Source organism: Pinus tabuliformis, chromosome 6, assembly GCF_031772625.1.
Source record: "Pinus tabuliformis cultivar Carrire ecotype Pingquan chromosome 6, CPIR1, whole genome shotgun sequence".
Classification (NCBI taxonomy): Eukaryota; Viridiplantae; Streptophyta; class Pinopsida; order Pinales; family Pinaceae; genus Pinus; species Pinus tabuliformis.
In genome coordinates this window covers 869,427,354-869,441,880 of record NC_142292.1, presented here as the reverse complement: position 1 = coordinate 869,441,880, position 14,527 = coordinate 869,427,354, and positions in this window count along the sequence as shown.

Below are 14,527 nucleotides of genomic sequence, written 5' to 3'. Positions count from 1 at the left end.
TCTGCATCGATGAAGCCTTGAAACTTCACTCCCTCTATCCATTTGTACCATAACCCAAACTGAGTAGTGCCGCTGAGGTATCTCAATACATGCTTTGCCACCTTCCAATACAGCTTGGTAGGCCTAACCATCGCTTGACTTAGCTGGTTAACTTCATAACACATATCTAGTCGTGTGTTCACCAAATGCATGAGTGAACCTACAAGCCGCCTATAAATAGTAGCTTCCACTACTTCTCCCGAAGTAGAATCCCCCTTCCTCTAGTTACTAGCTAGAGGAGTCTCCATGGGTTTACTGCTCTCCATGCGAAATCTCTTGAGTATCTCATTGGCATACTTGCCTTGAGAAATAGACAACTCCCCATCTCCCTACCATACGTCCATGCCAAGAAATTAATGCATGAGCCCCATGTCCTTCATCTAAAACTCTCTTGCAAGGTTCTTCTTGAAAGATTTGATGAGCTTCTCATCACCTGTTAGTATGAGATCATCTACATAAAGTACAATGATCAACATCTTACCTTCCACCACTATGTGATACAGGTTCACATCTGCTTCACTCTTTGTGAAGCCCAACCTAATGAAGTAGCTATCTATCCTGGTGTACCAAGCACGAGGTGCTTGCTTCAGCCCATACAATGCTTTCTTGAGTTGGCACACATGTGACTCACGGTCCAAGGTTTCAAAACCTTCAAGCTTCTCTATATACACCTCTTCCTCAATCATGCCATTGAGGAAGGTAGTTTTCACATCCATCTGATGGATACTCCAACCCATCTGTGCAGATAGTTCCAAAATAGATCTAATTGATGAGTACCTTGAAATAGGAGCAAAGGTCTCATCATAGTCAATCCCCTCTACCTGTGAAAAGCCACGAGCCATAAATTTGGCCTTATGCTTCTCCACACTACCATCTGCAACTTCCTTTACCTTGTAAAGCCAACGGGAGCTCACAACTGACTTGTCCTCTAGTCTCTGGACCACATCCCAAACATTGTTTTGAACTATGGAGTCATACTCCTCCACCATCGCATCAACCTAAACTGGTTGTTGCATTGCTTCCTGAAAGGAAGATGGCTCTGTCACAACACATGCACCCATAAATTCCATGTATCCAGTGTACCTCTTTGGTGACCTCCTCTGTCTACACTAAGAAGAGGGTGATCCCACATTCTCCCATGCATCATCCAGCAATCTGTCAGCCTCTCTAGTGCACTTTCTTCCCTCTCTGGAAGACTCTGCCTAAGTGGATGTCTCAACTCCTGGAACCTTTGCATGTGGCTGCTCCACATCAATCTGAGGCAACTCAACCTTAGGAACTAAAATTTCCTCCTCTGCATGTAGCTCAAGCTCCCTCTCAAGGGATACTTGCATGGCCTTCTCCTCATCAAACTTGACATCCCTGCGAACCATTTTCATCCAACTGGTTTACATGTACATCCGATAGTTGTGGGGAGTATCAGTGTACCCCACAAAGATCCCCAACTCTGTTGTTGGCTCAATCTTCTTTTGTGCATCATTGGTCACATGGTAATAAACCGATGACCCAAAAATCCTGAAGTGACCAACATCTGGCCTCTTACAAAAATAAGCTTCCTCTGGTGTTTTACTCTCAAGTATCCGATGTGGACTATGGTTCTAAACATAAACCATTGTGTTGCATGCCTCAACCCACAAGTGTAGTCGTAGACCCTTATCATGTAACATCGCCCTTACTGCCCCTACAATTCTCATGTTCTTCCTCTCAGCAACCCCATTCTGTTGAGGGTTATGAAGTGTCGTCAACTCTCGTTTAATCCCTTTTGCTGCATAGAAGTTCTTAAACTCATTAGAGACATATTCTCCACCATTATCACTCTGTAGAGCTTTAACATTCTTACCTGACTCTTTCTTGACCAATGCTTTGAATTCATAAAACTTTGTGAATGTCTGATCCTTTCTCTGCATGAAAAATATCCAACATTTACGAGAATAGTCATCTACAAATATAACATAATACCTGTTTTTGGTGGTGGATATTTTCGAGAATGGTCCACACACATCTAAATGGACTCTCTCCAGAATAGACTCTATTCGACTGCCTCTATCTCCAAAGGAAGGCTTGGTGTATTTTCCCAAAGTACAACCCTTGCATGTATCAACTTGCTCAAGCATACCTTTGGGAAGACCGGTAGAGATTTGTTGCAATGTATTCAAAGCCCCATGATGCAAGTGGCCCAATCGCCTGTGCTCCAAATCACCGACGTCTCTACTCAACATCTTTTCCACTTTTTAACTCAAAGTAACACAATCCTCTACCTCTATCTTATAGAGATTCTAAACTCGAATCCCTATCTTCTTTACTTGACCCATGGCTATGTGTCAAAGGAATTCCTTTCCTTTCGAAAAGATCACATCATAGCCTCTATCCTCAAGCATGGCAACGGATACCAAGTTCTTCGTTAGTCCAAGTACATGCATAACATTCTTCAAGGTGAGTGGAGATGCATGCTCCCTTTGAAAAGTAATAGTTCCCACACCAGTAACACTATACTTACCATCATCACCCATATTGATATGCATCTTGACATCTTTCTCCTCCAGTTCACTAAATAACTCTTTGTCGCCAGTCATGTGGAAAGAATATCCATTATCTAAGTACTAGACACTTCCCATCATTGAAGACACCATGCATGCTATGAGGTAAAAGTCCAATTCGAATTGGGAGTCCAAAGCCTCACCTGCCGCTCCTCCTAAGGACTTCTCCTTGGACTTCTTCAATGGAAAATGTGTAGTAAAGTGACCCATCTTGTGACAATGAAAGCATTTAACTTTCTTCATGTCCTTCTTCTAACCTCCATGGTAAGAATCTAATTTAGAACGAGAAATTTTACCTTTCCCCTTCCTTGCCTCAACCGATAAGGCATAGTTCTCTTCATCATCAGTCTTTGATGAAGATCCATCCCTGGTGTTCCTCCTGATCTCATCCTGCATCAAATCTAACCATAGTCGTTCCCAATCTGGGAGCTTCTCCCAACCAGACAGAGTCCTGATAACTATGCCAACTCTTTCGGAGTCCAAGAAGAGCAAGGATCACCATATCCTCCTCGGAAACTATGATTCCAACACTTCCAAGTTCATCCCTACATTGAGTGAACTTGTTCAAGTACTTTGGAATCGTCTTGCCTTTCTCCATCTTGATTTTACGAAGTTTATCCTTCAGTGCCAACTTCCTTTGATCACTGATATTCTGATACAAGTCCGTCAATGTTTTCCACATAGCATGCGGAGTTTCCTTTCCATGGAGACTTGAGACAATGTGGTCTCAAACTCCCTCAAGGAGTATTCACCTTACCTTTGCCACACACTTCTTCCATTCGTCCAAGTTCTCTGCATATGTAGCTACTGGATTGGGGACTTCTTGATCAATGAATTCCTTTAAGCCATTATCTTTTAGCACAGCCTCCATCCTATCCCTCCAGGATATGAAATTTGAGCTGCCTTCCAAGGCATATTCAAGCCTCAACCCATGGAATGCCATCTGTCGATCCTGAAGCATATATGCAAATTCGACTTTCACTTGAAACCCAGAAGCTCAAAACTTCGAAATCTCCTCTAGAGAGCTGATTTTAAATCAGTGATATCTCTCTCATCTGATTCGATTTGGCCAATTTTTTTTGAATTTGGGTATCTTTTCCCAAGGAATCAAAATCTGCAATTTTATTCTGAAAAATTTTTCATAGAATTTCTCAGAAATTCTCTACAAACTCTCATCCCAAAAAACAGTCTTGCTCTAATACCATGAAGAAAAACCTGTAGATTCACAAGCTAATGCAATTTGCTAAAGAAAGAGACAAGAATCTACTTCTACTCTTTACAGTGGAAGCCCATATACATAGAGAAAATAATAATCAATAGAGGAAGAGAATCAAAAGCACATAACACAATAAATATCCGGGGAAAGCCACAGCTCAAAACCCCATTATCTATTTTGTATTAATTTGGAAAATCAAGATGAAATTACAATGCTTGTTCTCTCTAGAACAATCCCAGCACTCAACAAATTCAAACTCCAAATCATAAGAAATCTCAAGGCCAAATCTTAGCCAAATCACAAGCTCTCCAAGTCTATATTCCAATGTGTAATTCCTATGGAGGATAACTTGTATTTAAAGGGAAATAAAGCCTTTAAAAATAGCGCAATCCCTCAGGGATCAATTCCTGATTGCATGCACTATCAGTGCAACTCAAAAAAATCTAAAACAAATAGTACATTGTCCCTGCACTCTAGTCTCAACTGGATCTTTCTCAAAATCAACATGCATGAGTTTCTAATGATGGAATCTTTAGCTAACTAGAGTAGCACTAATTAGGTCACTAGTGTCCCAACTCACTGTTTACTCACTATTAGTTAATGAAACTAATTGGAACTAATTTAACTAGACTTAACTCAATAAATTGAGTTAACTAATTACAACTCATTCATAACTCATACTTAACTCCTATCAGTTAGGGAGAACATATACATGTCTTCTAAAAGACTTCCAATTCGAATTTCTTAAATTAATTACGTTAATTAAACTTAATTAATTATTTTCAAATTTCTATGAGAAAAGAATTCTATTTTAATTCACAGTTTAATTCAAGGACAACTTAAACTGGAATTTATTGTTTCCATTTCTCAACAAGTGTAAAGACAAAGCCTCTAGTTCCATTTCCAGGAGCATTTCGAGACCAAGATAAATACCCAACAGCAAAGACAGCTACAATTGAGGCAAAGGTAGTTTACTTTGCAACATTTCTTCTAGATAAATAACCACAACTTGTTTACTAAAATAAACCATCTTCAACCATAGATATAGGGGCAAAACCCAAGGCATACCTTAGCAAATGCTAGTGTAACTCTTGTCTTTCCTATTGCACCCACCTTTGTAGCTCTTTCATATCCATAAGAACTAATATGTCATAACCTAATTTTAATTAGTGAAAAATGCGTATTGGGTTACTCTGCATCACATATATCCTTTCCTGTTACTGTAGGTTATCCTTCCCTATTACTGTAGGTAGCATGCAAGTGTAAATAGAACATTCTATGAGAAAGTAGTGATATTCCTGGCAGGACTTGTAACCTTCATGCCGGGAGAGAGAGGTTGTGATTACGGTCAGTTATGTAGCTTGGATGAGTGGTAGCTTCCATGAGTGGGTTCGTTTCTTAAATAGGTTGTGGAAACTTGGTTTAGATCATAAAGGGGACAAGTGGGATGCATGCAAGATTAGGTGTTTATCAATTAGTTTTTTTTTTATGTCTTTGTTTATATCACTAGTTTTTATCTTTTAATGCCTTTTGTTTGTTTTATTATAATTTAATTATTATTTCCCTTCATCTATATATATATATATATATATATATATATATATATATATATATATATATATATATATATATATATATATATTCTTCAATACGACAAATGGAATGAAGCCAATAATGATGAGGGATCTCTGTGTTGGGCTTCTTCGTCATAGAAAAATCCTATCCAGGTAATGCATGTTCATAGCTGAACAAAGCCTATTCCAAGTCCTCAACTCATTGAAGCAAAAATGTGTCATAATATCTTATGTTTCAAGGTTCTTTTAAAAATATGTTAGTCAGTCATTACTATTCAATGATTCACTAGCATTTGAGGTCAAAAACTATAGCTAACAGGGCACACTCACGACATGGCTTAAATTCATTCATTATTGCATCCTAGTGTAGCAATAAAAATAGATCATTGAATTTTCAAGTATCACCTTTCCTCTAATAATTTTTTTTCTACATATTGGCCCCATGGTCTCAAGTATTTCTATTGCAATTCCAATTCAAAGGTTTTCTCATCTTGCAAGTGAGTTAAGCAAATAATCTATCTAGTGACAAGGGTTCTCTATCATGTTTTAGATGCAGATTTATTTCACTGTTGATTGTCCTTGGTTGAAATTAGCTAACATGCATTTTGTTACCCTGCAGCACAAATGTGGAAAATGAGACTCCTCACAGGATTAAACCCCGAATGAGTGTATAGTAGACACTAGAATTACTTATTTTTCCAATTTTGAATTTTTTTGATAATGTGTGAGGCAACTTCTCCTCTTTTCAACAGGCTAAGAGGTGATGCTATATATCTATAAATATTTTATTGAATGCAACACCATGGAATTATAGATGTGTGTATAACATAACATAATTACCATGGCATACTCTATGTATATATGACATATGATGATGGTGATTAGCGTCAATTAAAGACCCATGAGAACCATTCCAAGTTTGATATTTTTTTGGTTGGATTTTATTTAATCACATGTGTATATATTGAAGTTTCATTTAATTGAATATTAGGCTATAAAAAACGGTTCCTAGGTGTCAATTTACCTACATACAAGTTAAGAATCAAGTATAGGTCAATAAAAATAAGCATTTACAAGATCTTGCCCATTTTGCATAGACATCTTTTGTTAACAATAACAATAAATCCATGTATGTTTGACTAAATCCTGCATATATTTTAATTGTCACTTAAATTATTACCATGCTTATTTGAATGTTTTTAATCCATTTTATCTAGTAAACATAATCTGAGATAACAGTGGGTGCTTTTTAAATATTCCTTATTCTAGTAGTTCTAAACTTGCAAAAGAGGTTGACTTCACAATCAACATATTATGTACCTATTTTGAAGGTTGCATATATCATCATTTCTTGCATATTCATTAAAATATAAGAGTAAGATTAGGTAGGTTTTTTATTGTTCGAAGGACACCTCCCAGAAGGTTTCTTGTTCTACTCAAATTCAGGTTGTTATCCAACTACTTAGATAAATGCTATATAGTATTCTAGTTTTTTAGTTTCTTAAAATACATGGTCTTCACCAACAATTTTGGTTAGGAATTTTCGTTTGAGTTCAAGGAGAGACTTTTTATTCCCATTCTGCTTAAACTCTAATACTAAGTTTTAGCAAGAATCATTTTCATATTGATATTTTATGTGAAATCCAAACTTTTTTATGGGATCATGAAACACATAAGTTAACTTTGTCCTCTTTTCATACTAGATTGTCTTTGGTTGTCATGGATCCTCCACTTCCATAAATAATGGCTTATCAATAAGTAGTTTAATCGTTTGTTGCCTAAAACCCACCATGTCATTTTGAATTTTGAAGGCCAGGGTATTATTTAGGTCCATGTCTCTTTTTAGATCCTAGATCATGTTCTTAAGATTTGGAAGCTTGGGATGTGCTCTCTTTCCAATTCCTTGCATTTCTAGTGATGTGAGGGAAGTTATTACTAATATTGTTGCTAAAGATTGGACTTTTGTAGATAGTCAAAGTGTATCCATTAGGGTGAACATACTAACAAAAATTATAAATTCTATTATAGCATAGAGAGAGGATTCCCAAATGCTAATAATGGTTCTTTCTTGTGAAATAACTTGTTTTCCAACCTAAGGGAGCTAGAAAAAACCCCATCTCGGACTTTGGAAAAATGAAAACATGGAACTTCATTGCTTAATCAAAGAGTGGACATACTACACAATAAAATCATTTTACCCTTTTTTTCTAAAAGTGCAATACTTTCCTACCTTCATATTTTGTGATTGTGAAACTGGGCATGTTTTGCTCTGCATTATATAAAACAAAATGTTTTTTAAGAGATTTTTTACATATAGTATATAATCTGGTTACAACTAATATTCTTTAAGAGTTTTTTTACGCACAATATATAGTTTGGTTACAATGTTGTAGGTTCATTTGCAACTATGAATTAAGCTTTTGAAAACACAAAAGAAAGGATTTTTTTTCCAAGCTTAAGCTCTACGGGTACTACTTATTATGAACTTTTGAATAACAAAAATTTTGGAGGATGCAAATCTATATGGGCACATCAAAACAATGAATGCATACATGTGGGTGGATTTCTAGTTGCAGAGAATGTGCATATGTCATTGATAATGGACATGGAAAGGTAGATATATGTCAATGTGATGCGCCATTCCAAGAACTATTATGTCTTTCTTCAGTACTTGTGTCCTCAATTCCCCCAATTTGGCCACAGTTTCGCATATCCTCTCCTTGTCCTCGCCATTCACAACATGGGTCGTTGCCTTCACACCAAAACGATCGCAGATCTTCAAATCTTGGTTTAATACCTTTTGGGTGTTCCTCTTTGCATCCAAGTCAAGTAATTTTAAAACTTGACTGCTGAGAATATAAGTTGCATGGACAATACAAAAAATGTAGACTACATAATTCCAAAAAACATATCAGGTGGAGAAATGGTATCTATGCTAACTTAGAAAGTTATCTTTATTTCAAGCTAAGCTATATTCAATCAAAGAAGATAGTTTGTAGAGGTGTTAAGAAAGAAAAAATGCTACTAGAGAAAAACTGAACACTCAAGATAAAATATGAAACAACCGCAGGGGTGGTAAAGCTATAGTCTTTCTTCTCATGAGTTGATCTAACATCTGAAAGAAACATGTTAATAATAAGTTAACAAATGATGTTGAGAAAAAATCAAGCATGGATTACCTTGATGACATTGGCACGAATATGGACAAAGAACTAGAATTCCTACTTGGTAAACTGCACTTCCTGCTCGATAGGGACTTGTTGCTTAGCAACCATCCTTTTTAGTCCTTTCCCATTCGGGGCTGCATGGACTATTGTAATTGTTTTCTTTAGTGCTATTAATTGACACAGAAATCAAAGAAATCATTTGATGTTTTAAGCAAAAAAAAAAATTAAAGATTTGGATGAATATTCCTTTCCATCAAATAAAACATTTTTCCATATTATTTGGCCTCATATCAAGGTGATACTTATATATTTAGTAAATTCAAGGTTGATATTGATATATTTAGTAAATTCAAGGTTGTTGCTGTAAGACTATGTCATAAACTAAGGATCACTATTGTAATACCATGGTAATGCTAGCTTAATGGTAGCATTAATTATGAGGTATTTAATGTTTGATGATATCTCACAATTTAATATTTCATGATATCTCATTTTGTGAGACAGACATATATCTTATCTCACACGGGTGGCCTGCATGAGGATACAAGTGCCAAGTGGAGAGGGTGCCGACATAAGAACTTTGTTGCTGCTAGAAATCTCCATATCTAGTGGCTTCAAGACAAGAACCAGGGAATTGAAAGGGCGTAGAAGTTATGTCGTAGTCAAGTGTTCACAACAAAATGTAGTATTGTTGTGATTTTCAAGTTGTAAATATCATATAGAATATATAGCTAGTACAAAATATCTCTATCATTTTCATAATACAATATATGCAAGGTTGTTATAAGACAATGCAATAACTCTGTTTTGAGATTGTCCAACAAAAGCTTGTTGAAATTTACTTAGTAACACATAACATAAGTGTTATGCTAAGGTAAGCAATGAAATTACTAGGATTGGTCGCTCTCTTTCATATATGTAAAAATGAGTCAAGGAGTTGGTTCGCTTATGAAGGATTCATTCTAGCTGCAACCAAGCCACTGGGAGACTGTAGGCAATGATTCCCCTGTAGGTCAATTCCAGAGTGTAATATCATAAACCCATATTTATTCTCTCGCTACTTCTTAGATGATTCGAGTAAGTAGTGCTTGAATCATTAATTATTGAAGCACTGGTAGTACAGGTAAAGGAAAAAAATACAATATAAGAGTCACGTAAAGGCAAAACCTCTAGTTCCATTTCCAGTAGTATTTCGAGATGAAGATAAAGGCCCATCAGCAAAGATAGTGACAATAGAGGCAAAGGCATTTTACCTTGCAACATTTCTTCGAGATAAATAACCACAACCCATTCACTAAAATAACCCATCTTCAACCACAGATCTAGGGGCAGAACCTATGGCATACCTTAACAAATGCTGGTGTAACTCCTACCTTTCCCATTGCACCCACCTCTGCAACTCTTTCATATCCATAAGAACTTATATGTCATAACCTACTTTTAATTAGTGAGCAACACATATTGGGTTACTTTGTATCACATATATCCTTCCATGTTACTGTAGGTTATCCTTCCTTGTTACTGTAGGTTATCCTTCCTTGTTACTGTAGGTAGCATGCAAGAGAAAATAGAACATTCTGTGAGAAAGTAGTGAGATTCCTGGCAGGACTCATAACTTTTACACCAGGAGAGAGGGGTCGGGATTAAGCTCAGTTATGGAGCTTGGATGAGCAGGAGCTTCCATGAGTGGGTTTGTTCCTTGGAGAGTTCATGGAAACCTGGTTTAGCTCACAAAGGGGACAAGTGGGATGTATGCAAGTTAAGGTGTCTATCATTTAGTTTTTTGTTTTTATGTCTTTGTTTATATCACTAGTTTTTTTTGTTTTTAATGTCTTTTGTTTAGTTTAGTGTTTATTTTATTAATTTACCTTTCTAAAATGAAAAGTAAATTTATATTCTTCAATATGACAAACAAGATGAAGCCAAGAATGATGATGGATCTCTGTTCTAGGCTTCTTTGTCATAGAAAAATCCTATCTAGGTAACAACGTGCTCATAGTTGAACCAAGCCTATTCCAAGTCATTGACTCGTTGAAGAAAACATGTCTTGTAATATCCTATGTTTTGAGGTGATTTTAAAAATCTATTAGTTAGTCATTATTATTGAATAGTTCACTATTATTTGACCTTAATAACTATAGCTAACAGGGCACACTCATGACATGGCTTAAATTAAATCATGATTGCATCCTACTGTAGCAATAAAAAGAGATCACTGAATTTTCAGGTGTCACCTTTCTTCTGATATTTTTTTAATATATAGATTGACCCTTTCGTTTCAAGTATTTCTATTACAAGTACACTTCAAAATATTTCTCATCTTGCAAGTGAGTCAACAAAATAATCCATCTAGTGACAAGGGTTCTCTACCATGTTTTAGATGCAATTTTGTTTTCCAGGCGATTGTCCTTGTTTGAAATTAGATAACTTGGATTTTGTTACCCTATAGCACAAATGTGGAAAATGAACCTCCTCACAAGAGTAAACCCCAAATGAGTTTATAGAAGACACTATAATTAATTCTTTTTCCAATTTTGATTTTCTTTTTTTTACAATGTGTGAGGAAACTTCTCCCCTTTTCAATAGGCTAAGAGAAGATGTTATATATGTTAAAAAATTCTATTGAATGCAACACCATGGCATGATAGATGTGTGTATAATATAACATAACTATTATGTCATACTATCTATATATATAACATATGATGATGGTGATTAGCGTCAATTGAAGACCCATGCAAACCATTCCAAGTCTGACATTTTTTTGGTTGGATATTGTTTAATTACGTGTATATACTGAACTTTCATTTAATTGAAGATTAAGTTGTAAATATAAGGTGCCTAAGATTCAATTTACCTACATACAAGTTAAGAATCAAGTGAAGGTGAATAAAAATAAGCCCTTACAAGATTTTGCCTATTTTGCATAGACTTCTTTTGTTAGCAATAGCAATAAAGCCATGTATGTGTTGACTAAATATTGCATATATTTCAACTGTTTCTTAAATTATTACCATGCTTATTTGAATGCTTTTAATATGTTTTATCTATTAAACATAATCTAAGATAATAGTGGGTGTTTTTTAAATAGCCTTTATTCTAGCAGTTCTAAACCTGCAAAAGAAGTTGAATTCAAGATCAACATATTCTATATATATATATATTGAAGGTTACATATATCACCATTGCTTTCATATTCATGAAAATCTAAGAGTAAGATCGAGTAGGTTTTTCATTGTTGGAAGGACACCTACTAGAAGGTTTCTCTTTCTACTTGAATTTAGGTTGTTATGCAGCTAAGGTCAACTACAACCTATATAGTATTATGGTTTTTTAGTTTCTTCAAATACATGGTCTTCTCAAACAGTTTTGGTTATGAATTTCCATTCGAGTTGAAGGAAAGACACTTTCTATTCCCTTTATATCCAAACTCTAGTATTAAGTTTTAGCAAGAATAATTTTCATATTAAGATCTTGCCTGAAATTAAAACCTTTTTTTGGGATTAGGAAACACAATAGTTAACTTTGTCCTCTTTTCATACTAGATTGACTTTGACTACCATGGATCCTCCACTTCCATAAAGAATGGCTTTTCAATAAGTAGTTTAATCATCTGCTACCTCTCTCCCACCATGTTGTTTTGAATTTCGAAGGTCAGGGTCTTAGTTAGTTCTAGGTATATTTTAAGACCCTAGATCTTGTTCTTAACATTTGGAAGCATGGGTTGTGCTCTCTTTATAATTCCTTGCATTTTTAGTGATGTGAGGGTAGTTGTTACTAATATTTTTGCTAAGGATTGGACTTTTGTAGATAATCAGCGTGTATCCCTCAGGGTGGACATACTAAGGAAAAATATGAAGTCTGCTATAGTATAGATAGATGATGCCCAAATGCTAATAACGGTTCTTTCTTGTGAAATAACTTGTTTTCCAACATAAGGGAGCAAAAAAAACCTCCATATCAAATTTTGGAAAAATGAAAACATGGAACTGCATTGCTTAATCAAAGAGTGGACATACTACACAATACGATTATTTTCCCCTTTATTATGAAAGTGCAATACTTTCCTACCTTCAGATTTTGTGATTGTGAAACTGGGCATTTTTTGCTCTGCATTATATAAAACAATTTTTTTTTAAGAGCCTTTTGACACATAGTATATAATCTTGTTACAATTAATATTTTTTAATAGTTTTTGACACATAGTATATAATCTGGTTACAATGTTGTAGGTTCATTTGCAACTATGAATTAATATTTTGAAAACATGAAATAAATTGTTTTTTTTTTCCAAGGTTAAGCTCTACACGTACTACTTATTATGAACTTTTGTATAATAGAAATTCTAGAGGATGCAAATCTATATGGGCACATCAAGATAATGAATGCATACATTTTGATGGAATTCTAGTTACAAATAATGTGCATATGCCATTGATAATGGACATGGAAAAGTAGATATATGTCAATGTGATGTGTCATTCCAAGCACTGTCATGATCTTTATTAAGTACTTTTGTCCCCGATGCCCCCAATTTTGCCACAACTTCACATATCCTCTCCTTGGCCTTGCGAGTCACAACATGGGTCCCTACCTTCACACCACAACGATCACAGGTATTTAGAGCTCAGTTTAATACCCTTTAGGTGTTCCGCTTTGCATCCAAGTCAAGTAATTCAAAAACTTGATTGCTGGGAATATAAGTTGCATGGACAATACAGAGGATTTAGACTATAGAATCCCAAAAACCAAACCAAGTGGAGAAATGGTATCTATTCTAACTTAACAAGTTATATGTATTTTAGGTTAAGTTATCTTTAATTAAAGAAGATAGTTTGTAGAGATGTTAAGACAGAAAACATGTTGTTGGACAAAAGTTGAACACTCAAGATAGCATGTGAAACAAGAGCAAGGGTGGGAAATCTACAGTCTTACTTCTCATGAATTGAGACAACATCTGAAAGAAATATGTTAATAATAAATTAACAAATTATTTTGAGCAAAATATAGGCATGGATTACCTTTAGGAGATTGACGCGAATATGGAAAAAGAACTAGAATTCCTACTTGGAAAATTGTGCTTCCTGATCGACAGGGACTTGTTTCTTAGCAACCATCCTTGTTTCTTTTGAAATTTATGATTTCCAAATGACAGAAATGTCATTAAAAATTGGTTGAATTATATTGAATAAGTATCGTTATATTTTTCTTTTTAAAGTGCAATTAAAGTAATTATTTTAGAGCATGAAATAATTATGATGTTATTCTTGTTTTTGGTAGGTGTGGTATCAAATGGAAAATTTTGTGAGGTATCATAAGGGGTAATGTGTTACGTAGTGATATGAGAACGTGTATGGTTTTTTATCCTTATAAGGATGTTAATAGTTAAAATATTCATGGTTGGAAAAGAAGATTTTATAGCCATGGAAAGTGCCCTATAGCGTAAGGGGAAGGGGACATATTGTATGGCTTGATTCATAAGGAATCTACATTGACAATATTGTGAGATCACTTGAACACTATTATTTGAAAGGACAATGTCTACTAAGAAAACCATTTAGGAGCTAAAAAATGGTGTTTCTGTGCATGGATCTGTTAAGTGGTAAAGGTTATTGGCCATGAAATTTTTGTGCTAATTGTTGATGATAATGGTATTCCCATGACCATATTACTAAGAGTTGCAACAATAAAATTGAGTTAATTACTATATATGAGTCCATAAATTCCATTTTTAGGGTTTACAGAAGGAAATTATAGTAGATGAAATTAAAAAAAGAGGTCAACACAAAAAATTATAGTAGATGTTTTGATGAAGTGGAGCCAAATGATGGATCAATGGTTTTACAAAACTAATAGTGAGAACTTGAGGACCAAGTCATTAATATCACAACATGATAAACACTTTCTGAGGCTTTATCAGTGGACTTTAAATAAGGAGTATTTTAAATAAGGAGTTACAATTGTGGTAGATAATAAAAAATCATGAAGGAAAAC